The sequence below is a fragment of the Chrysemys picta genome, chromosome 2, assembly GCF_011386835.1.
Source record: "Chrysemys picta bellii isolate R12L10 chromosome 2, ASM1138683v2, whole genome shotgun sequence".
Lineage (NCBI taxonomy): Eukaryota > Metazoa > Chordata > Testudines > Emydidae > Chrysemys > Chrysemys picta.
In genome coordinates, this window is record NC_088792.1 from 282,548,474 (window position 1) to 282,572,972 (window position 24,499).

The following is a 24,499-nucleotide window of genomic DNA, read 5'->3' on the forward strand; positions in this document are numbered from 1 at the left end:
CTCAAACCACTGAGCTATCCCTTCCCCCTCAGCTGCTGTACACTGCTCTCAATGGGGTCATGCTGATTTTCAGCACCTAAGGTCTGCTATTAATATTTGTATTATAGTAGCACCTAGGCCCAGATCCTGGAAGTTGCTGAGGCACTGAAGTCCTGTTGATTTCAATGGCAGAACCCACATCTCTTGACTCCCTGCCCCGTTCTCTAGATCAGGCTGCCTTTCAGAAGTGGCTTTGCCCCGTGGGCTTTGACAATTCCTCTCTAAGGACCTGGTCCATTTCTGAGTGCCTCAGGGGACCGGGCACTCAATTGCTTCACGCATGCATCTGGAATAAATTGCCACTCTAGAGTTGACACAGTGAGATACCGCCCCTCTCCCTTGCTGCGGTGTGATTGGCAGCATGTCACTTTGGCTTATATTGAAGGATTGTGCATCCTTATTTCCTTGGGTGAGTCATGAGCCACGCAGATCTGAGCTATTAAAAATACTGTCACCTTCATTGTGCTGAACAAGCAACAACAGCCTTTTGCCTAGCAAACTTGATAAAGGCGACAGCCGTATATTGTATTAGATAGCTACATGAGGTAGAAGTTGCTTGACATAATTCAGTATAGTTTACAAGCTGAAGTTGTGAGGAAAATATAGTTCTTTAGTGTCAAATGTATTCTTTGGCATCAACTTTATTTTCAGAATTACATGTGTATCAAGGACTTTATGGCTTCGGAAACAGTACTACTCAACTCTCACCTAGCACTTATCATCCATAGATCTCAAAAAACCTGACAAAGGAAACCTTAATTAACAGCTGGGGAAACTGATACACAGAGAGATGAAATCTCTTACTTAAGATCACAGAGCAGAACCAGGCATAGAACCCAAATGTCCTGATTCCCTGTCCTGTGGTCTATCCACTGATGCACACAAAGCTTGATGGCTGGGCTGCAAATAATAGTTGATGTATGAGATACCAGCAAAGCTAGGCCCCGACTCCTTCTTCTCATTAAACACCCCAAGGCTTTTCCCCCAAGGGTAGAGGTTGCAGCTTTTTGGCTCCATTGCAATTGGGGTAATTACAGTGACACGTTATGTGTGTGTTCTGCATATAGGTTGAGTGATGGGTGCGCATACGTTTGCACAGAAGTGGAACCTGTAGCAGCAGAAATGATGATGAGAAGCAACTTACGAGAACTATATAAAAATCACGTAGCAGTCCTATAGCAGTTTTTCCTAAGTGACTTGCAAAGACAAGTTTTACAGCCAGAGAAACAGACACAGAGAGTACAAGCGATCAAACGGCAAGGCAATAACAGGATGAGAACAGAACCCAGGTCTGATTCCCCTGCTGTAACCCACTAGACAACACTGCCTTCCTTTAGCTAGCTTGATCTCAGCTCTCGGGTCTCCCTTCTCTGTTCCAGTCTATGATATAAACAATGTGTTCTAAGCGCATGACCTGTTCACTTGGGTAGTGTGTTGTTTCCTAGGTTCTGGCCTTTAATAAACAACCAACCAATATTATTACAGCCTGGAGAGAAGGTGGGATGGAATGAATGAACCCTAGACTCCAGTTTGACTAAGGTCACCCAGTGCTTGCAAAAATCTACCTATAAACTGGGCATTTAGGTCAAGACTTCTCTCAAAATCCAACCATTTAGGCTCAGGGCCTTTAGCTTTGCTGATCAGTGTTGGAATTCCCTTCTTCTTAGCATCTGTGATGCAGATACACTTTCCGCTCTTAAGTGTAGCACAATTGGGTAGCTGACAGATCTTCAAAAGTAACTGTAAATGGGAAATCATCATTCAATGGTGGCATTTCTGGTAGGGGCCCGCAGGGATCTGTTCTTGGCTCAATTGTTATTCAGTAGCTTTATCGATCACCTGACAAAAAATACCAAATTCTTGGGGGCAAATTTGCAGATGACAAATAATAATGAGGACAGGTCATTTATACAGACTGATCCGGATCGCTTGGTAAGGTGGGTTTATGGGAACAACATGCATTTTAATGGAACCAAATGCAAAGTTATACATCTAGGAACAAAGAATGCAGAACACCCCTACAATATGGGAGATGGTATCCTGGCATGCAGTAACACTGAAAAAGACTTAAGGGCAATGATAAATAGCCAACTGACTACGAGCTTCCAGTGCCATGCTGTAGCTAGGAGGGTGAATGTGATGTTTGGATGCATAAGAGGGGAATATCAATCAGGAGTAGGGAGGTGGTATCACCTTTGTATACAGCATCAGAGAGACCATTACTGGAACAATGGCTCCAATTCTAGTATCGATCCTTCAAAAATGTTTAAAAATTGGAAAGGGTTCAGAAAAGAGCTACAAGAACAAAACCTTGCCTTATTGTGAGAGACTAAGGCCTGGTCTACACTGGGAGTGGGGGGGAGATCGATCTAAGTTACACAACTTCAGCTATGTGAATAACGTTGCTAAAGTCGACGTACTTAGATCTACTTACTGTGGTGTCTTCACTGCGGTAAGTTGTTGGCTGACGCTCCCCCGTTGACTCCGCCTGCGTCTCTTGCTCTGGTGGAGTACCGGAGAGTGCTCTGCGGTCGATTTATCACATCTAGACTAGACACGATAAATTGGCCCCTGTTGGATCGATTGCTGGCGGTTGATCCAGTGGGTAATGTAGATAAGCCCTAAGAAAGCACAATTTATTTGGTTTATTATAGAGAAGATTAAAAGGTGACTTGATCATGGTCTAAAAGTACCTAACTGGGAAAGAGATTTTTGGTAGTGGACAGCTCTTTAATCTAGCAAAAAATGGCATAATAAAATCCACTGGCTGAAAGTGGAAGCTGAACAAATTCAGACTAGAAATAATGTGCAAATGTTTAACAGTGAGGGAAATTAATCATTGGAATAGCTTACCTAGGGATGTAATGGATTCCCCATCCCCTGAAATCTTTAAATCAAGACTGGTTACCTTTCTTAAAGATGAGCACAATATCAAACAGAGACGTGATGCAGTTTAGTGGGTGAGGTTCCCTGGCCTGTGTAATGCAGGAGGTAAGGTTAGAAGATCAGAACAGTCCTTTCTGACCTTTGAATCTATGAACTTGCCTTTGTCCTCAGTAGGCTAAATATTTCTAATTTCAATAAAAATTTGGCCCCTATGCGTGTCTTCTTTCATTCATATATCAAAACGAGCTCTGGGAATATTAATGAATTAAGCCTCATGACACACCTGTGTGGTAGGTAGTAATTATCCCTATTTTTTTTTTTTCAGGTGGGGGAGACTGAGGCACAGATAGAATTTTAGGTGACTCACCGGTTAAAAACAACAAGGAGTCTGGTGGCACCTTAAAGACTAACAGATTTATTTGGGCACAAGCTTTCGTGGGTAAAAACCTCACTTCTTCAGATGCATAGAGTGAAAGTTACAGATGCAGGCATTATATACTGACACGTGGAGAGCAGGGAGTTACTTCGCAAGTGGAGAACCAGTGTTGACAGGGCCAATTCAATCAGGGTGGATGTAGTCCACTCCCAATAATAGATGAGGAGGTGTCAATTCCAGGAGAGGAAAAGCTGCTTCTGTAATGAGCCAGCCACTCCCAGTCCCTATTCAAGCCCAGATTAATGGTGTTAAATTTGCAAATGAATTTTAGTTCTGCTGTTTCTCTTTGAAGTCTGTTTCTGAAGTTTTTTTGTTCAGTGATAGTGACTTTTAAATCTGTAATAGAATGACCAGGGAGATTGAAGTGTTCACTTACTGGCTTTAGTTACCATTCCTGATGTCCATTTATTCTTTTGCGGAGGGACTGTCCGGTTTGGCCAATGTACATGGCAGAGGGGCATTGCTGGCACATGATGGCATATATAACATTAGTAGATGTGCAGGTGAATGAGCCCTTGATGGTGTGGCTGATGTGGTTGGGTCCTCTGATGGTTCGCCAGAGTAGATATGGGGACAGAGTAGGCAACGAGGTTTGCTACAGGGATTGGTTCCTGGGTTGGTGTTTCTGTGGTGTGGTGTGTAGTTGCTGGTGAGTATTTGCTTCAGGTTGGGGGGTTGTCTGTAAGCGAGGACTGGCCTGCCTCCCAAGGTCTGTGAAAGTGAGGGATCATTTTCCAGGATAGGTTGTAGATCATGGATAATGCGCTGGAGAGGTTTTAGCTGGGGGCTGTATGTGATGGCTAGTGGTGTTCTGTTATTGTCCTTGTTGGGCCTGTCCTGTAGTAGGTGATTTCTGGGTACCCATCTTGCTCTGTCAATCTGTTTCCGCACTTCCCCATGTGGGTATTGTAGTTTTAAGAATGCTTGATAGAGATCTTGTAGGTGTTTGTCTCTGTCTGAGGGGTTGGAGCAAATTCGGTTGTATCTTAGGGCTTGGCTGTAGACAATGGATCGTGTGATGTGTCCTGGATGGAAGCTGGAGGCATGTAGGTAAGTATAGTGGTCAGTAGGTTTCCGGTATAGGGTGGTGTTTATGTGACCATCACTTATTTGCACTGTAGTGTTCAGGAAGTGGATCTCTTGTGTGGACTGGTCCAGGCTGAGGTTGATGGTGGGGTGGAAATTGTTGAAGTCCAGGTGGAATTCTTCAAGGGCCTCCTTTCCGTGGGTCCACATGATGAAGATGTCATCAAGTAGAGGAGGGGCATTAGGGGACGAGAGCTGAGGAAGCGTTGTTCTAAGTCAGCCATAAAAATGTTTTCATACTGTGGGGCCATGCGGGTACCCATAGCAGTGCCACTGACTTGAAGGTATAAGTTGTCCCCAAATCTGAAGTGGTTGTGGGTGAGGACAAAGTCACAAAGCTCAGCCACCAGGTGTGCTGTGGCCTCATCAGGGATACTGTTCCTGACATCTTGTAGTCCATCCTCATGTGGAATATTGGTGTAAAGAGCTTCTACATCCATAGTGGCCAGGATGGTGTTTTCAGGAAGATCACCAATGCATTGTAGTTTCCTCAGGAAGTCGGTGGTGTCTGGAAGATAGCTGGAGTGCTGGTAGCGTAGGGTCTGAGGAGAGAGTCCAAATAGCCAGATAATCCTGCTGTCAGAGTGCCAATGCCTGAGATGATGGGGCGTCCAGGGTTTCCGGGTTTATGGATCTTGGGTAGCAGATAGAATACCCCTAGTCGGGGTTCTGGGGGTGTGTCCATGTAGATTTGTTCCCGTACTGTAGCTGGGAATTTCTTGAGCAGATGGTGTAGTTTCTTTTGGTATTCCTCAGTGGGATAAGAGGATAGTGGCCTGTAGAATATGGTCTTGGAGAGTTGCCTGGCAGCCTCCTGTTCATAATCTGACCTGTTCATTATGACTACAGCACCTCCTTTGTCAGCCCCTTACACTGCATCTGATGAAGTGGGTTTTAGCCCACGAAAGCTTATGCCCAAATAAATTTGTTAGTCTCTCTGATGCCACAACAACTCTACAGAGTTTGTTAATTTGTATTTGGCTCTCATACTGTTTGCCAGAAGAGTGACAACGTTAATTTTTAAAACACCATATGAATCACACAAGTGTTGATTAAGCTAATCACTTAGAAAAAATTGGAAAGCACATCTTAATTAAAATAAACTCGGTACAGGAAACAATGAAAACAAACTAATTAAATGGCACATAGAATAAAAATACAGGGCCCTTATGTTTCTAGTTCATATAGTTGACTTCAATGGAGCAACACTGAAGATCTGGCCAGTGGTTCCTTTTCCATTCCCATTCCCATCACCCCTTCCTCTTTCCATTGTTAAGCGAGGCATGTACCTTGCACTGTGCAACTGACCTGACAGGTCAGTTTCATGGTGCTAAAGGTTCTAACTGAATGTACAATAAATTCCTTTTCCGAACCTGGTAGTTGTCATTTTTCCAAATCTCACTGATGGAGGAACTTTGCTTGGTTGGAACAAGTTATTTCATTGCCTTGGAGACCATCCATGCTGAGGACCAGGCTGTGCAATCCTTATTCATGCTGGCGAGTACTTACTCACACGAGTGGTCCGAAAGAAGTCAATGGGAGTGGCGGTGTGTGAGTTCCGATCAGTGTGGGCAAGTGTTACACATCTGGGCCCCTACCAGCCACATTGTGCACCTCCCTAGGTGGGTGCTCAGCGTGGATGGAGGACAAACGATGCCTTCCTCTACTTTCCGCACCCTTGTGCACTTACACTGAGGCCAGTAACAAGCTTCGCTCTTTCACTCCCTGAGTGCTACTCCAGAGTAGGGCTGACAGCAAAGTTCTTCCTGAGAAAGGGACTAGGTTCAGCCCTAGGAACTGGCTATATGTTACTTTGTTTAATTAACAATTATTGCACCTAACTAATACACAGTAGTTCATTTCATCCAAGGATCTGCAAGTGCTGTACGGATCAATCTGCACAGGTCTCTGTCCCACAGGTGAGCAGTGCTATCCCCATCTTACAGGAGGTGGCGGCTGGAACACACACAAGGCAAAGAGGTTTGCTCTAGGCCACAAAGCAAATCAGTGGAAGAGTCAAGAATAGAATACAGTAGTCCATGATCTGACCATTAAACTTGTAAATAGTTTGGCCACCTCCCGTGTTCCTCCTGTAATGGGGTTCGCTTATCCCTCTAGCACCTCCTACTGGTTGTTTGGGGAATTTGCTCTGCGTGGTAGTGCACCCTCTTCAGGCGGTGTCTCACTGCCATTACTCCCGCTCTAGGACCCACATCTCTCCAAGGACCGCGGCGTCCTCTTCAGTGACACAGTCCTCCGGCTGTTCTACCCACTGTGTCCACTGTTCAGCTACTTCCTTTAGTGGTAACTGCAACAAATTGTCTGGCCACTTCCTCGTGACCCCAGCATCCTCCCAGGAGCTGCCTCTCGCTCTCCGAGTTCCTGCTATCAGCACTGCTCTGTCCAGGGTGCTGACAGTTCTCTCAGGCCTCCAGAGACACAGTCCTTCCTCCCTGGGCTTCCAGCTGAGAACTGCCCTCCTCTGCCTTGCAGCTCCCTTTTTGTATGGGCCTGCTTGGCCCCAACTGGCTGCTCCCTTCAGCCCTTCTCTGATTGGCTGCCTCTTGTACAGCCTCCCTACGGCTCTATTAATCCCTTAGAGCCCAGTGTTGGGCAGGCATCCCATCACACCCCTCATGACTGAGGGTCATGCTAAAGTCAGTGTGCCTCAGTTTACCCTTTCTTGGCCTGTTCAAGAAACTCAGAAAACAGATGTGTCCATTCCCATCCCTTCTCAGGTTGTGTTTTCTTAAATTAAGTGAACATTCAAACGAAAGTTTTCAGGTTCACCCAAAAGTCCACAGAAATAAAAGTTTCTCTCCCTTCTCCCAGGCCTTCCTGCTTTGGCAGGCCACTCCTAGGCCCTGCCTGGCTGGAGTCTTAGTCTTCATGCCCAGAACTCTCTTTTAGGGCACGTCTACACTACAAACTTAAGTTGACCTATATTAGGTCGAGTTACGGCCACCACAGTACTTATTGTGGTGGTTCATGTCCACGCTACCCTCCTTCTGTCGGTGGTGCGCATCCTCACCAAGAGCACTTCCACTGACTTAAGAGGGACAGTGGGGAGGGCTGAGAGCCTGGGTTCTCAGGTCTGCGGAGATTCCTGCTGGAAGTCTGGCAGCCGTCCGGGCTCTTGGCGTCCCACTCTCCACCAGGAGCATGGCAGCCACCTGGGCTTGTGGTGGGGAGCTCCATGCTTGGAACCCGGGCGACTACCAGGCTCCCAGCGGGAAGCTGGGAGCCTCAGTGCAGGGAAGCAGGGAGTGGGAAGCCAGGTGGGCGTAGCCTGGCTCAGAGCAGGGAGTCCAGGCAGTAGCAATGCTGGGAGCGGGGACCCGAGAGCACAGGGAGCAGCCTGGCTCTGAGCAAGGAGCTGGAAGCCTGGAGGGAAGCCAGGCTCTAGCTGGAGCCCTGCACCTGTCTCGGGGTGACAGCTGGAGCTGTGAGTGGCTTTCTTATCAATTGACAAAAATGACATCCAACAACTGATGTAAGTCACCTGCAGCGTCTACACAGACACTCGTCGTCCTAACTACAGCAACATAAGCCCTACGCTTCTTATGGAGGCGGCGTTAGAATGCCGGTGTAGTAGGGCACTTACATCAGCGAGAGCAAGGCTGTAGTGTGTACACTGACAGCATTATGTCGACCTAACTCTGTAGTGTAGACCCGGGTTTAGAGCCTGCTCGCTCCTGGCAATCTCTAAACCCTGAACATTTTCCCTTTCATGGCAGCCTCCTGCTGCTCTTCTAAAACCCAATACACCCTTCCCTCGCAACTTACCCTCCTTAGGCAGTCTTACAGCCCAGCTTCTGTCCTTTTCGCCGCAGACTCTGGCCGAATCCCATTGCTTTCTATAAAATAAGCCTTCACCTTCCAACAATACTCTCTTCAGTCCATTACTTCGTTCTGGAATACCATGCGTGGAGGATAGGAAAGAATATTCTGCCTTCGAACCTGCATTCAATATTTACCTTTTATTCCTTTTCTTGCTTCGAACTGGTAAGGAACAGAGTTAGCCATCAAGCTGAATTGCTCTGTGTTGAAAATCGGATGTAGGAGGTGTGATTAGCATAATGGTAGCTGAACTACATTCAAAGGGCTCTGTTCACGCCTGTTGATATAATTCCCACTATTGCTAATGGACATTTCGCGTCAGTATCACGAACACATATTGCTGCAATTTCTTATGAGCCCGATCCTGGAAACTCATGCAAAGAGTTTCATCACGCAACATTATTTCTTCACACAGTGCACAGACAACCTGTGGAACTCTTTGCCGGGGGATGTTGTGAAGGCCAAGACTATAAAAGGATTAAAAAAAGAACTAGATAGATTCATGGAGGATAGGTCCATCAATGACTATTAGCCAGGATGGGCAGGGATGGTGTCCCTAGCCTCTGTTTGCCAGAAGCTGGAATGGGTCACAGAGGATGGATCACTTGATAATTACCTGTTTTGTTCATTCCCTCTGAAGCACCTGGCATTGACCACTGTTGGAAGACAGGAGACTGGGCTGGATGGACCATTGGTCTGACCCAGTATGGCCATTCTTATGTTTCAAAAGTCCCATTGATTTAAATGGGACTTGTTGTGGCATGCAAGTGCTCCTCTGTCTCTAAATGAGGAAGGGTTAGTTAACCAGTTCCCTTGCATGCTCTGCACCAAAGCATGAACCCCTTGCTTAGGACCCAAAGGTGGTCCTTACTCACTTGAGTAGCCCAATTGTCATCGGTGGGACTCCCTGCACAAGTAAAGGTTGGCAGTTTTGCATTCGCCATAAGTGGTGCAGTGAGCAGACCGAGTTGTAATGTTACCGGCCGAGGCGCTAGAGTTTGTGCGGTAGCAGCCTGGCACCAGCTTGCATTCCTGAGCCCCTGGTCCCGTATCAAACTAAGTCCCTCTGGAAACCCCTGACCATCTTTCTCCAGTTCCACTCACCATGGTCCAGGCATGATCAAGCCCTCCGTTTTCACCTATTCCTTACTCAGGCAAATCTTCCATTCAAGTCTGTGGGAGTCCAGCTTGTGTAAAGACTGAGCGAATGTGACAGCTGATATCTTGGCTGACGCACCCCAGATTGAAGGAGGAACCTCCCGAGCTAAAAGCTATTACATTTTGAGATGGAAGAGCCAAGTGTCCTTAACAGACTCGTCCTCTGTGGATTGGGCACAGAGCGAGACCGATAACACCCACCCCTCTGCGGGTTGCACAAACAGAGAGTAACAAGAGCTCAGGATTTGGCCTTATATGCATAGCAAAATTCCCCTGGGGTGCTTAGTCTCCTTGCAGCTTTAAGAAATTCCCAAGGAAGGAAGCTGCCTTAATAGAAAGTTATACCACGTTTAAAGCTGCATTTGTACAGCTCAGGCAGCAAGAGCACTTGTCACATGGAAGCCGTCAAATCAAAACACCGATGTGGCAAGAGAATAAGGAGAGAGAATGAAATGGGAAATTAAGAGCATGAAAACGAAATGCCGTAGAACAGCTGACATTTTATAACACTCCAAGTGAACACTCGCCTGTATTTCAAAGTCGACCGATGAGAAATGATTTGCTTTCCTTATATAACAGAACTAAAAGATTCCGTTTGGATAGCAGAAGATTCCAGCAGGCTGTAATTTACGTATGAATGCTCGATATTTAAGGAAATTACTTCTTTCATTTTGGCAACTGGCATAAATATATGCTAAAGAGGGAGTCATTAGAAAAATCCATGCAACGCATGAATTCCGCTGAAATAATCCTGTTCTTGCTGGCCAGGTGTTTTGCATGCTATTAGAAAAAGGCATATTGGGCTGCAGGAGGCTTAACATATGGCATGTCTCGTACCTCCCTGAAAGCAAAGCTCAAGGATCTCGTCTCCGCCACCTTAAATCTTGCTGCTGTTTAATGTCATTACAATATTTTTGGAGATGTAGGGAGGTGTGTACTGGCCAGTGCAATCTTCTAAACTCATAGTGCTGCACTGGGAGCTAAGAAAGGTGTATGGAATGGACGTTTCCCATCATGCTTTCAAAAGAAAGTCACTGAGCTTTTTAGAGTAACTTCTCTGAGCTAAACTTATGGTGCAGTAGTGGGTGCAACGCGGGGTATATTCCCAGAATGGCAGCGAAGCCTACATCAATGGCTTGCTGTTCTCACGCACCATGGAGAAGTTGGGGAGTAGCTGTGCTACTTTCCTCCACCTTGCCTTGCACAACAGGCTCAGTCTTGCAAGGTGCTGATGAGCTCCCCAACTCCTGTTGACGTCTGTGAGAGATGAAGGTTCTCTGCACCTCACAGAAGATCTCAGCACCTTGCCGGATAGATCCCCAGGTGGCTGATGGCAGAGTCAAGTTCACTGAAGCATCTGGTGATTTCCTGTGTCATTAGTTCAAGGAAATAGGTATGAATCGGCTAGTGAGGAGATCACCATCTTCTAGTGGTGATCCCATGGCTGATTTCTCTGAGATAGTAGAGGGAGCTATTCAAGTTGCCAGAGAGTGTGCTCTCTGCCTTGGGTTCTGAGCAAAGTCAATTTTTGAGCCAGAATTTCTCCCTGGGAAACAAGCATTGGTGCTGGGCTGAGAGTCCCGGAAGAAGGGATTGCCTTTCATTCTATTTGACCATCTCTGTTCCAGGACTGGTGTGTGTGTGTGTAAATAAAACATGTTACACTGCAAGTTCTCTCACATTCCACGTCACTGATTTCTCCTCATGTGGAAAGGTGACCTGCCTCCCCTCTCAACAAGGGGGAAGACCATGCTTTCCTCCTATGCTTTTCCCTTACTGAAGTTGCTGCAGGAATGTTACGTGATCACAAATGAGAACAGAGATGTCTCAGGCGATAGTGATTGGGAAGAGAGGTGGGCACGAGACAATCTCTAATAAGATGTGGTCCACATTATGAGAAGGTTTGGAAACCCCCTGCTCAAGAAATTATGCTAATGAACCAGCAGAAGGAGCAGAAAATGGTGTGTTTGGGTGGTCCCTACAAATTTATTTATTTGTAAACAAATTCTCTGTATGTCTAACACTTCCCCCACCCCCCAACCACATTATTTTCAATAATAAGCCCCATTCCCAATAATACTCAAGTGTAGCGACACCAAATGTGGGACATTCCAACTGACCTAGTTCTGGCTAAGCTGTAGATCTGTTCTAGGGACATAACTGTCAATGCAGCTTGGGCCTGTGACCCTGGGAAAGGACTTTACTAGGAGGCGAATCAAAGAAAAGAGGATGATGGCTAATTCTGTAGTGCAAATAAAGCAGCCTCCCTTCTGCTTTGAAAACTAACTAAGATTTATATTGCAGTAGGTGCATCTAGCCTGACACCTGAACTTTCAGTGTCATTAAGCTTCTTCCGTGCTTTCTACGCGGGCATTTAAAGTGCAAATGGAAATTATATACTTGGATGAGTTTTATAAAACCCACTAATAGCCATTATAATCAACTAAAAAGATACCAATTAAGCCTGCTGGTGGCAGGCTTTAGATACTTTTTCAGTCACTGGGGGTCATCAGTTCAAATCAACCCAACGGCTAAATTCAACTCAAGGTTGCACTGGCTTAACTCTAGGTGAAGGATCTTCTAGGGAGGATGTGCTTATATGAGCTGGTCACAATGTGCTGTCCTTCAGCCTGCTAACATGGCTGTGCTAGCCAGGGAGAGGGAAGTGCTGAGGCTCATGGGGGTACACTTCTAAGGGGTTCCCCCCAAATGGATTATAAAGCTCCTCCCCCAGAGCTGAATTCCCCATGCACACCACTGACACAGGGGGATGTAATTTATATGACCCAAGTCCATCAAACATGACTCTGGTCCTTGGTCAAGAGTGATCAAAAGTCATTAGCAGCTGAAAACCCATCTGAAAGGAAAACAGTTAGATGAACCGAAATGATGTGCAGAGGTAAATGACGTAGCAATGCCATGGGGAAAGGGCTGCCTTGGGCTGAAAGAACAGGTGCCTTTAGCCTGCTGCTCTGTCTCTCTGTATGGGGCCAGTGCTCAGTGATGTGGAGGTAAAGAAGATCTTCCACTCACTAAGAAAAGTGGAGGCAAATGTTTGTCTAGTGCATTAGGCACTGAACTGGGACTCAAGAGGCTTGCAGTCTATTCCAAGCTCTGTTACTGACTTGCTGTGTGACCTTGGGCAAGTCCCTTCCTTGCCCACCCTTTGTCTATCTTCTCTAGCTAAACTGCAAGCACTCAAAATGAAGGGATGCTTCTCGCCACATATTTGTACAGCCCCTAGCACAAGGGAACCCTGAGCTTGTTCAGGCTCTCTGAGCAGTCTCCTCCCGTATCACACTTTTCCATCTCTTGTCCCTTGCTGCTCTTCACCTAACTCAGATGATAAGCTCCAGCCTGGGGTGCAGCTTGGAAATGTGCATGCCTATGGCGTGCTGCCGTATAAAAACAATCCATATGGGAACTCACTCTGGCACTAACAGCATCAATCTCTGCTTATTATATCTGTTTTGCAGAAAGGTAAACTGAGACCGAAAGATGATTAAGTGACTTGGCTGTTAGCAAGGTAGAACTTCTATTGCAGAATAGGGAACACTGAGGAAGTGGGTTCTAGCCCTCGAAAGCTTATGCCCAAATAAATGTGTTAGTCTCTAAGGTGCCACAAGGACTCCTCTTTTTTTTTTTTTTTTGCTGATACAGACTAACACGGCTACCACTAAAACCTAAGGGACTAACTCACAGAGCTTTAGCCTTGAAGGTGCTATTCTCCCCCAGCTGCTCTTGTTGGACTGATGATCTTGCACTGGGGGTCTTGGAAGATTTAGTTATTATTCCCCGAGTGATGCTGTCTAAATAGGTTACCAGCTCTGTGATGCAGACAAATCAGAGCAAGGGAGCTATTCACTTGTGTATGAATATCAAAGTGGGGTTGAGTGTGTCAATATGCCAATTCGCTTGTGCTGATAGAAATCAAGAGAGATGTGGATTGTATTGTTTTCAACTGGCTGTAGCCTGTACTTAATTAGCCATAGATTGAAATGTGTGTTAGGGTTTAAATGTGAATTTACTTGATGTTTAAACCTGCAGGAAAACTACTGAAGAATTGTTTCTTGCTATCCCGTTGTGTTTACATGATGTTTACCCATTGGAGATTGGGGCCTTGGAAATGTAAATAAAGGAAATTGTGGACTTCATTGTGTGTTCAACAGTGGGGAGTCTAGGGACCCATGCTGTGATGGAAATGCTTTCCAGACTGTTTTCAGCCAGAAGGCAGGACCCTGGGAGTGATTCTGCAGCTCTGCTCTATTTGGATGCTGTCAGGGGGCGTTCCAGTCATAAGACAGAGGTCCAACAAAGCCATTTGGGGCAATCCTGAGAGACCTCTGGGAAACTAGCAGATATCACCTCACTGCTACCAATTGGACTTACAAACTCTGGCTCACCTGTTATATATTTTACCTACTTTGACTTCTCAATAACTCTCATTGCTTTTTCTTAGCTAATAAATCTGTAGTTTAGTTTACTAAAGAAATTGGCTGCCAGCGTTGTTTTTGCTGTGAGATCCAGAGCATCCATTGACTTGAGGTGAGTGACCAACACTTTGGGGTTGGAAAACTCTAGTGTAATAACATAGAATCACAAAGCCCAGTTAGTCTGAGTGGCAAGATAGCTGGAGAGCCTCAGGGGACCATGTGTGGCTCCATGGTCAGGCTAACATAGTAATCCAGGAGTTGTCCACGCTTGTTACTGGTTTGGTAAAATCTACATATAGAATACCCCTAGTTTGGGGGTCTACCCTGTTTTCTGACAGTCTGACCTGAGATTGGCACTCCCAGTTGTGAGCCACATATCAGACACCGTGACACCCAGCTTTACCACTGAACCCCACTATCACTTAGAGCAAGTCACTTCATCTGTCCTTATACCTTACTTCCCTGCCTGTAAAATGGGTGCTGTGAAAGTAAGTTCATTAGCATTTGTAAGCTATGACGAGGGCACAGATTACCTTGGAGGCTGCTAAATCCTTTGCTCTAATTGGTAGGCAATATACCTCCATGCCAGCTTGCTAGAGCAAGTAACTCATTCCAACTTGCGTGGGATAGCATCTCCCAAACGCTTACCTCCTGGAGCAGAGCGGGGGAAGCTTACATGAAAGACACATCTTTATTTGTGCCAGGAACTGCGGCAGAAGGAAGACTCATGCTATACGTACATAAGTTTACCCAAAGCTCTTAGAACTTTTCCATGTCTTAATTTTTTTCCACCATCTCCTTGCTTTTGCAGACGAAGCTTGTCAGCCGTGCTCTCTCGGGATTTGGCCAGCTGCATCCGTTGATAACTGAATTTGCCATCAAAGCACCCTTTAAAAGCTCCAGCCATTCAAAACCACACATTGCCTCGGCTGTTGTTATGGGTTTTTTTTTAAATTTATTTCTTCTTAGTGGGTGGCTGGCTTCTCTATATTTAGCTTAAGTGCTGGATTGCCACTGGATGCTTGTCTGACGCCTAAGAAAAATACCATCATCCTGTCTTAGTTATAAGTCGGCTAACAAAGGACAAATCTTCCATTTGTCCATTTCCCCCTGGGAATGACACATAAAAGGTGCTGCAGACAGGTTGTTATTGTATTTATTTATTTATTTATTTATTGCTTGCTCGCCTCAGGACCGCAGGTGAATGACAAGGGATGAAACTCCCCGATACTTTGGAGCCGGGTGCTTTTCCGTCGTGGTCTGATATGTTTTGAATTTGTTCACGGGAAGAAGCCAGCTGGAGGCTGAAAGGGCTGCGCATCTTTTATTACTGTAGAGTGTTGCCTGCATGGTGGGAGAGTGGGCCCGGTTCTCGCAGACCCTCTCAATGCTTGTTTACCAAGAGGCAGCAGCTGCCCCCATGCTAAACGATGAAGCAAAGGAGAGGCTGGATTGGAATCAAGTATCAGAGGGGTAGCCGTGTTAGTCTGAATCTGTAAAAAGCAACAGAGGGTCCTGTGGCACCTTTGAGACTAACAGAAGTACTGAAGCTTTCGTGGGTAAGAACCTCACTTCTTCAGATGCAACAGGACCCTCTGTTGGATTGGAATCATTCATCCCTAGCAACAACAACAACAACAAATACAATCAAAAACTGTCATGTGCTGCAAGCCCGGTCTTTGCAGCACAGAGCACAGCTGCTTAGGAATGACCTGAGAGCAGGCTGTCTTCTCCTGCATCAACATTGGTGAGGGTAGAACAAAACATAGGTGTCTCTGTACATTTGTAACTGTGAGAGCAATTCGCTAAGGGAGCAGATTGACAAGGGATGGGGTGGACTGAAAATGTGATGTCCGACTGGAAAGAGATGGTCTAGTTCAACCACAATGTGCTGGGAACTACGGGCGATAGATATTCTCTGGTCTGAGTTAGACGGGAAGTCAGACAAGAAGATCATAACAGTCCCTCTGGCTTGAACATGGGTGGTGGATCACAGAGGCAGGGGGAGGCGTTGCCTCCCCAAATAACCAGGTGTGACCCTGCCCCCTGCCTCCTGCTGTGATGCTCACTGCATGTGACTGTGGCTCCAGTCCTCTTCCTGGCTCTGAGTCCAGACCCTAGTGCTCTGGGGCTGGGGCTGCCTGCTGCCCACCTTCCCGCGCTCCGGAGCTGGGGAGGCTGGGGCCGTGTGCCCTCCCAGTGCTTCTTTGGGGCTGGGGGGCTAGCCACAGGACTGGGCCAGTGACCGTGGTGTGGGGTGGCTCTGGGCTCCGGTGGCGGGAAGTGGCTTGGCTCCAGCAGATCCTTGGGTGGAAGGGGTGGGGCCTCAGGCAGAAGGGGCGGGTCCTCAGGCAGAAGGGGCGGGGCTGGGGGCTAGCCTCCCCCAGGCGGCAGTTCACACGTCCGCCCATGAGTTTGAACCATTCAAGATGTGGCCCAAAGTCAGGGAAGTCACATGGCTAAAAGAACAGTCACTGCTAAGTACTACTTGCAAACGGTCCCAGGGATCTTATCACACTCTGCATAAGGGATAACCCTGCGGAAATGATGTTCAGCAAGAATCTGGGACTGGGTAAGAGGCGCTATGCTGCCAAGAAGAGCTATGGGAACAGCGAATCCTGAAATAATTCCCCTCAGCTGTCCACCGGGGCCAAGTCATTTGGGGATGTTTTTTCCAAAGTTATCCCCATGGTGAGTGGCACGGAAGTGGGGCAAATAGATTCTTCAGCTGGGAAAGTAAAGAAAGGCCAAACCTATAACAGGGTTCAAAAAAGAACTAGATAAGTTCCTGGCGGATAGGTCCATCGATGGCTACTAGCCAGAATGGGCAGAGATGCAACACCAGGTTCTGAAGTGTCCCTAGCCTGTTTGTCAGAAACTGGGAAAGGGCGACAGGGGATGGATCACTTGACGATTACCTGTTCTGTTAATTCCCTCTGAAGAACCTACCATCGGAAGCCAGGATACTCCACTAGATAGACCATTGGCCGTCCTTATGTAAAGTAAGTTGTTGAGATGTTTTTACAATGTTGGGTGAAGCGTTCATTTTATTTATCAAGCTTGCTGATGACAGCCAGGCTCCTTAGTTGGGAAAGGTACTAGCCAGAGCAATGTTCTTCTATCCCTGGCATGAGAGCAGTTCATGGGCCTCTGGAGAGCTCCGAAAGGATTCATCTGCATGTGAATTTAACCTTCTCTCCACCCGATCAAGGCCAAAAGGGAATGTAGAAAGCTCCTCTTATACTGCCACACACCACCCTCCTTGCTTTTATCTGTCCCTTCCTCTGAATTCAGTCCTCCCGGGCATTTTGTTCCCATTCCATCGCAATCTTCCTTCAGCTTGTCTCAATCCCTCCTAATCACTTTGACTCAGCAGCCTATTGGAGGCTAGCAAGTGGACCAGAGGATGGTCTCATGGATCGGGCAATAGTCCGAGGCTTGGGTTCAATTGAGGGGGGATTTGATGGCTGCTTTCAACTACCTGAAAGGGGGGTTCCAAAGAGGACGGAGCTCGGCTGTTCTCAGTGGTACCTGATGACAGAACAAGGAGCAATGGTCTCAAATTGCAGTGGGGGAGGTTTAGGTTGGATATTAGGAAACACTATTTCACAAAGAGGGTGGTGAAGCACTGGAATGGGTTACCCAGGGAGGTGGTGGAATCTCCTTCCTTAGAGGTTTTTAAGGCCCGGCTTGATAAAGCCCTGGCTGGGATAATTTAATTGGGAATTGGTCCTGTTCTGAGCAGGGGGTTGGACTAGATGACCTCCTGAGGTCCCTTCCAACCCTGATATTCTATGAATTTTTCACCTCAGGTGCAGACTTCTTGTGTAACACTGAACAAATCGGAATCTAAATTCAGTGCCTTAATTCCCAATCTGTAAAATGGAGATAATGCCCAGCCCTCCCTCACAGGCAGGGCCGGCTCCAGGCACCAGCATAGCAAGCAGGTGCCTGGGGCAGCCAATGAAGAGGAGGGCGGCAGGTCCGGCCGTTCGGCAGCAATTCGCTGGCGGGGCCGTCACTCCCTCTGGGCGCGAAGGACCTGCCGCCAAATTGCTGCCGATCGCGATCGTGACTTTTTTGTGTGTGTGTTTGGGGCGGCAAAAACGCTAGAGCTGGCCCTGCTCACAGGGGGTTGTGTTGAGCTATGGTACTAGCAGCATGAGGCCAGATGAAGTACCTGGCTAGGATAAAATCTGTCTCTTGAACTTGTTTAGCTCTTTCATTTGAGAGACATTTTTAGCTCTGCTTCCATCTCCGCATCTCACGTCCTCCACTCCCCGCACCCATCATCTCTCTGCATTTGTCATCTGCATGTCAAGCTTTGTTCCATGCTGGTGAGCAACACGTCTGCACCGCACAGTCCCCTCCAGATGTGCATATTGGACTCCAGCTGGCGAAGTTGTTTCTGGACACCTATTCCCATCTCCTCTGTGCAGTCTCGCATTGAGCCTTAACCTCAGTGCTAGCTCTTTGTCTTAGAGAAAAGTGGCACCTGTTTGAATTTCTGACTACTGTCAGCCTCCACAAGACGCAGACAAGATGAACAGCGAGGAGCCAGTGGGAGAATTATTGAAGGATATCGAAAGAGAGAGCGATGGGTGAATGCCAGGCAGTAATTTATTTTCTCGAGGAGCAATAAACCTGCGGGATAAACTTCCATCTCCAGTCATCACGCTGAGATGGTGGTGGTGAAGACTGAAACATGTATTTCACTGTAACAAAATAATGTCGGAAACGCTAAATAAAAAGACATATTAGACATGTCCATTCCCTCCAGATAACAAGCCAAATCTTCAAGTCTTTGCTGAGTATCCTAACCAGTGGGAGTTTTGCCTGGGTAAAGACTGAGTGAACACTCAATATTTCGGCTGAAGGTTCATTATATATTACCATTTTCTGGAGCGATACAAGCATAGGAATTTGCATATCAGAATAGGACAAAGGATGGACTAGATGACCTCCTGAGGTCCCTTCCAACCCTGATATTCTACGAAAGGTCCTCCTGCCTTTGTATGTACTATTTCAGAGGCAGGTGTAAGACTCCGTTGACTGTTCCACCATGCAAAAAGAACGAGGAGTTTATTTATTTATTGGGAAAATAAATTTGTTAGTCTCTAAGATGCCACAAGTACTCCTCGTTCTTTTTGCTGATACAGACTAACACGGCTACCCCTCTGAAACCTGTTCCACCACGGTTGCTTTAAATGAATTTCTATTGCTTCTGTGACAGTAGCTTTTAGAGGCCCCATCTGAGATGGGGATCTCCTTCTGTTGGGCACTCTATGAACACAGCGAGGGCTTCTGGGCTAAATAGGCAACGTGTGGAAGAGAGGAAGGACTATTAGCCCATAGAGACTAAGGGCCATTTAGAGACTCAGGGCTAGGTTTTTAAGAGGTATTTAGACACTGCTCTTCTCATCATTGCAACACCTAACTGACTTAGGAACCTAAGTCTAATTTTCAAAAGTGACTTGAGAGTTTCTTCAACACTGAAGAAATTGGGAACTGCAGGACCTGGAAAAATTGGAAAGAGTCCAGAGGAGGGCAACAAAAATGATTAGGAGGCTGGAGCACATGACTTATGAGGAGAGGCTGAGGGAACTGGGATTGTTTAGTCTGCAGAAGAGAAGAAGGAAGGGGGATTTGAAGCTGCTTTCAACTACCTGAAGGGGGGTTCCAAAGAGGATGGATCTAGACTGTTCTCAGTGGTACCAGATGACAGAACAAGGAGTAATGGTCTCAAGTTGCAGTTGGGGAGGGTTAGGTTGGATATTAGGAAAAAAAATTTCACTAGGAGGGTGGTGAAGCACTGGAATGGGTTCCCTAGGCAGGTGGTGAAATCTCCTTCCTTAGAGATTTTTAAGGTCAGGCTTGACAAAGCCCTGGCTGGGATGATTTAGTTGGGAATTGGTCCTGCTTTGAGCAGGGGGTTGGACTAGATGACCTCCTGAGGTCCCTTCCACCCCGATATTCTATGATTCTATGACCTCAGTGCATCTGAAAATCAGGCCACTAAATGAAGTGTCTAAGTGTGGGTTTAGGCATCTAATTCTATGCACTGCTAGCCTGAAAATTGGCTCTAAGCTCCCTGTGTTTCATTTTCCCACATCTCTATATTGGGGATAATGATACTTTTGTAATGTGCTTTAAGCTCTACAGATGAAAGAGGCAATATATAAAAGCTGCTTGTTCTCTACAGCATATGGGCCTTTCATACTGCTAATGTTATTTACTAAGGGTTCTGATTCGGATCTCATTTTATACCAGTGCAAATCAGTTGTAACGCCACTGAATTCAGCGAAGTGATCCCTATGTAAAACTGGTGAAAAATGAGACTGGAATCAGGCTCCAAATGTTTTTAAGCCAGAGCAGTGCTTCATAATGCACTACTTTCAACAAGCGCAGTGACAAGATGGATTAAGACTGTACAAATTCCCCCAGGGTGGTCCCAATATCATTAAATGTAGTGCACTGGGTTATTGATGGCTACCCTGGCTTTTTGCCATGCCTGCGTTTTATCGTCCTTGCTCTTGCAAAATAAATAGGGACCCCTCTTAGTTAATTGCAAGTTTAAAAATAAAAAAAAATGAACTCCCGATGCTGCCTCTAAGGAACCAGTCCGCACTTTCAATCTGAAATCCCCCAAATCAATGACTCGGCAGCATTATGATGAGGATGTGACTGTACTTATTATCACTGATTACAAGACATGCAGCGCATTAACACAGAAGACACAATCTCCAATTTTAAAAAAAAAGTTACAATGGACTCCCTTCAAAAACTCAGTCTGGTTTTTAGAGACATTACCACTGCCCTATCTTAAGTGTAGAGGAGATCACTGAAACTGGGAACATCTCAAAACCCGGGATTAATGGTTTAATCTGGCCACTGCGTATTGCAAGATTTCTCTTGTCTATGGGCTTGTCTACAAACAAAAATGATGCCTCTTTAACAAGACTGTTATAGTTACAGCAGCACAACCCACTAGGTTGTGCTTATACTAGTGTATAGCTTATTCTCCTAAACTTAGGAGTGCAAATGATGCCAGTGCAACTGTGCAAGGCCTTTTTACACCAAAGGAATTGCATCCGGACGAGGGCTTGTGCCATTTCATTTTTATTTATTTTTTAAAACCCACCAGGGCTGGCTCCAGCGTTTTTGCCGCCCCAAGCAGTGAAGGGGGGGTGGGGGAGGGGAAAAGCCGCGATCAGTGGCACTTCGGCAGCAGCTCCACCGCCGCCGCTTCATTCTATTCTTTGGTGGCGGGTTGGCCGAGAGGGACTGACGTACCCGCCGCCGAATTGCCACTGAAGAGCCAGATGTGCCGCCCCTTTCTGTTGGCCGCCCCAGGCACTTACTTGCTGCGCTGGTGCCGGTCCTCCACCCACACCCCTACCAAAAATAGCTAGATTGTGCAAAACTTGCTTGTGACTCTAAAGACGTGATCCCTGTTCTTCACCAAGAGGTTGTCAACATAAAACCCCCGACAAATATGGAGATAATGCCCAGCCCTCCCTCACAGGCAGGGCCGGCTCCAGGCACCAGCATAGCAAGCAGGTGCCTGGGGAGGCCAATGAAGAGGAGGGCGGCACGTCCGGCCGTTCGGCAGCAATTCGCTGGCGGGGCCGTCACTCCCTCTGGGCGCGAAGGACCTGCCGCCAAATTGCTGGCCTTCTGCATGGTGATGATTTCCCCCATTTTTCTGCCCCACTGACTCCACTCCCTTTGCCTAAACTCTTCTCTTCTGCCACCACCAGGCCAGAGAAGAACAGTAACAGGGATGATCAAAACACCCTTGTGAATGTTTGTCTTTCCTGCAAAGTGTCCCTTCCCCCTCCCACGCTGGGGACATGACGCCTGGGAGGAATAGCAGCACCAATTGCAGCTTATTGTATGTGGCTATTCCCATCCCAAGACATAACACTGAAGCATAAAACAGTTGAACACAAGTTTTAACATCCATACGATTCATTTTAGCATAAATACACAGCCTTGAAAATTTAATAAAAAAAACAATAGCAATTATAAAAGCTCTTTACCCGGCCCAATAAATCTTGTAATCTGTCACTTTTATGCACACACACCTGATTTCAGGCCATCAGTCACTTTTACACTCTCTTTAGCTGCTAAATACGCACATGAACACACAGCAAATGGCACAGAATTCAACAGCCATCATGTTTTCTTAAAATAAACACCTTTTTTTTTTTGACAGTGAAGAGATTTAGCCAGGTTGGTGTGTGTGGAGGAGGTTATTGTTTTTTCTTTATGGAGACCTTAAAATATGCTAGCAGCCCTCAATAATATGATTATTTATCATCTGGAACAGTGCACCGGGTGGGCTGGTGCACTGAGGTGCTACAGAGAATTCTTTCTTTCAGGTGCATGGCTGGCTGGTTCTCACTCACACGCTCAGGGTCTAAATGATCACTGTATGTAGGGTCAGATTGGCAGTGACCTTGAAGGTTTTTCACCTTCCTCTACGGCATGTGGGTGTGGATCACTTGCCAGGATTATCTGGGTATATTTCACTTAATTATTTCCCTGCCCATGCAGGGGCCTCGAGTACTGGTGCACCTCTGTCCTTCCTAGTCTCTGCCTGTGGCATGGAATAGTCTAGTCGCCTGTGGGCTGTAACACTTTGGTCTGGGTTTAGTGGGTAGGTGCTGGGTGGTGTTTAGTGACCTCTGATATACAGGGAGTCAGACTAGATGCTCTGGGGGTCCCTTCTGGCCTTAAGTTCTGTGATTCGATGATTTGTCTTATGGTAGCACCTAAGAGGCCAATAACAGAGGTGGTGGCCCCCTTGGGGAAGAGACATTCTACACATCAATAGTAAGAGACAGCCCTTGAATGCCTTATCAGAGAATCCCGTAACACCCAGGTGACATCTTCGCAATGTCTGAGGCAAGTTTCCAGATATAACGATACAATAACTAAAACTCTTCAGCCTGGAGGCCAAGTAAGTCTTGAGAACCAAACTACACGGTGAAAGACTCAGTCTCCTGTAAACACCTGCTCTTCTTTTCTGCAGCGTCGATTTTATTTTAGGATTGCAAAGAGAGGACATAAAGGTGTTAATATCCCACAGAGACCCGTTTCCCCTCCCTCCCCCCCTATTAATGAAGCTAAACGGCTTTGATGCTGTCTGACTATTCCCTCAAGAAAGGAGACCAATTCTGGATGCTATATTGGACTGTACCACCGAGTGTATATTTACTCAACAACACCACCTAAAAGCACCTTAAATAAATAAATAAAAATCCCAGCCTAGAAATACAGTAAGAACTCTAGAGAACAGCTGAATTAAAGAGCTGCCCTCAGGGTCTCTGCTGAGCTATTTGACTCATGGCTTCTCATTATGAGCCCCCCGAAGCTTTCGAAGTTCCTTCAGAAGAAGAGCAGGACACTTACTGTATGTACTTCCACGTACCCAGTCTCTCAAAGGAGCCAGTGGCAAAGAGTTAAAAAGTAACTTATTTAGCCTAGGCAAACTCCCTCCGTTTGATTCTCTTCTGTTCATGCTCCCGGGGTTCACAACTGGCTGCCTTTTTATAAGCTTTTTAGCTATAAGTTTATGGAGGGGATGGTATGATGGGATAGCCTAATTTTGGCAATGAATTGGTCTTTGACTATTAGCAGTAAATATGCCCCATGGCCTGTGATGGGATGTTAGATGAGGTGGGATCTGAGTTACTACAGAGAATTCTGTCCTGGGTGCTGGCTGGTGAGTCTTGCCTACATGCTCAGGGTTTAACTGATCGCCATATTTGGGGTCGGGAAGGAATTTTCCTCCAGGGCAGATTGGCAGAGGCCCTGGGGGTTTTTCACCTTCCTCTGCAGCATGGAGCACGGGTCACTTGCTGGAGGATACTCTGCACCTTGAAGTCTTTAAACCATAAGTTGAGGACTTCAACAGCTCAGACATAGGTTAGGGGTTTGATACAAGAGTGGGTGGGTGAGATTCTGTGGCCTGCGTTGTGCAGGAGGTCAGATTAGATGATCATAATGGTCCCTTCTGACCTTAAAGTCTATGATTCTATCTCAAAACCAAAAGGGATACATACAGGAAATGGAAGGAGGGGCATGTCACCAAGGAAGTATACATGGGAATAGCCTGAACATGTAGGGACAAAATCAGGAAAGCCCAGGCAAAGAATGAGTTACAGCTGGCAAGAAATGATAGAGACAACAAGAAGTTCTTCAAATATGTCAGAGAAAAAAGAAAGATCAAGGACGGTGTGGGTCTGCTGCTCAATGGTAATGGAAGATGATAGGAAGGCGGAGCTGCTCAATGCCTACTTTGCTTCAACCTTCTCACAAAAAATAATATGTGACCGGACGACTAATGAAGTTACCATAGACAATAAAGAGGAAGGAATGAGGATCAGGATAAGTAAAGAACATGTCAGAGATCTTCTGACCAATTTGAATCCATTCAAATCAGTGGGGTCGGATGCTATTCACTCGAGGCTACTGAAGGAATTAGCTGAAGAAAGTTTGGAACCACTGGCAAGAATATTTACAATCTCATGGATGAACGGGGGGGCGGTGTCCTGCAAGACTGGAGAAAAACCTAACATAATGCCCATCTTTAAAAAGGGGGGAAAGGAGGATC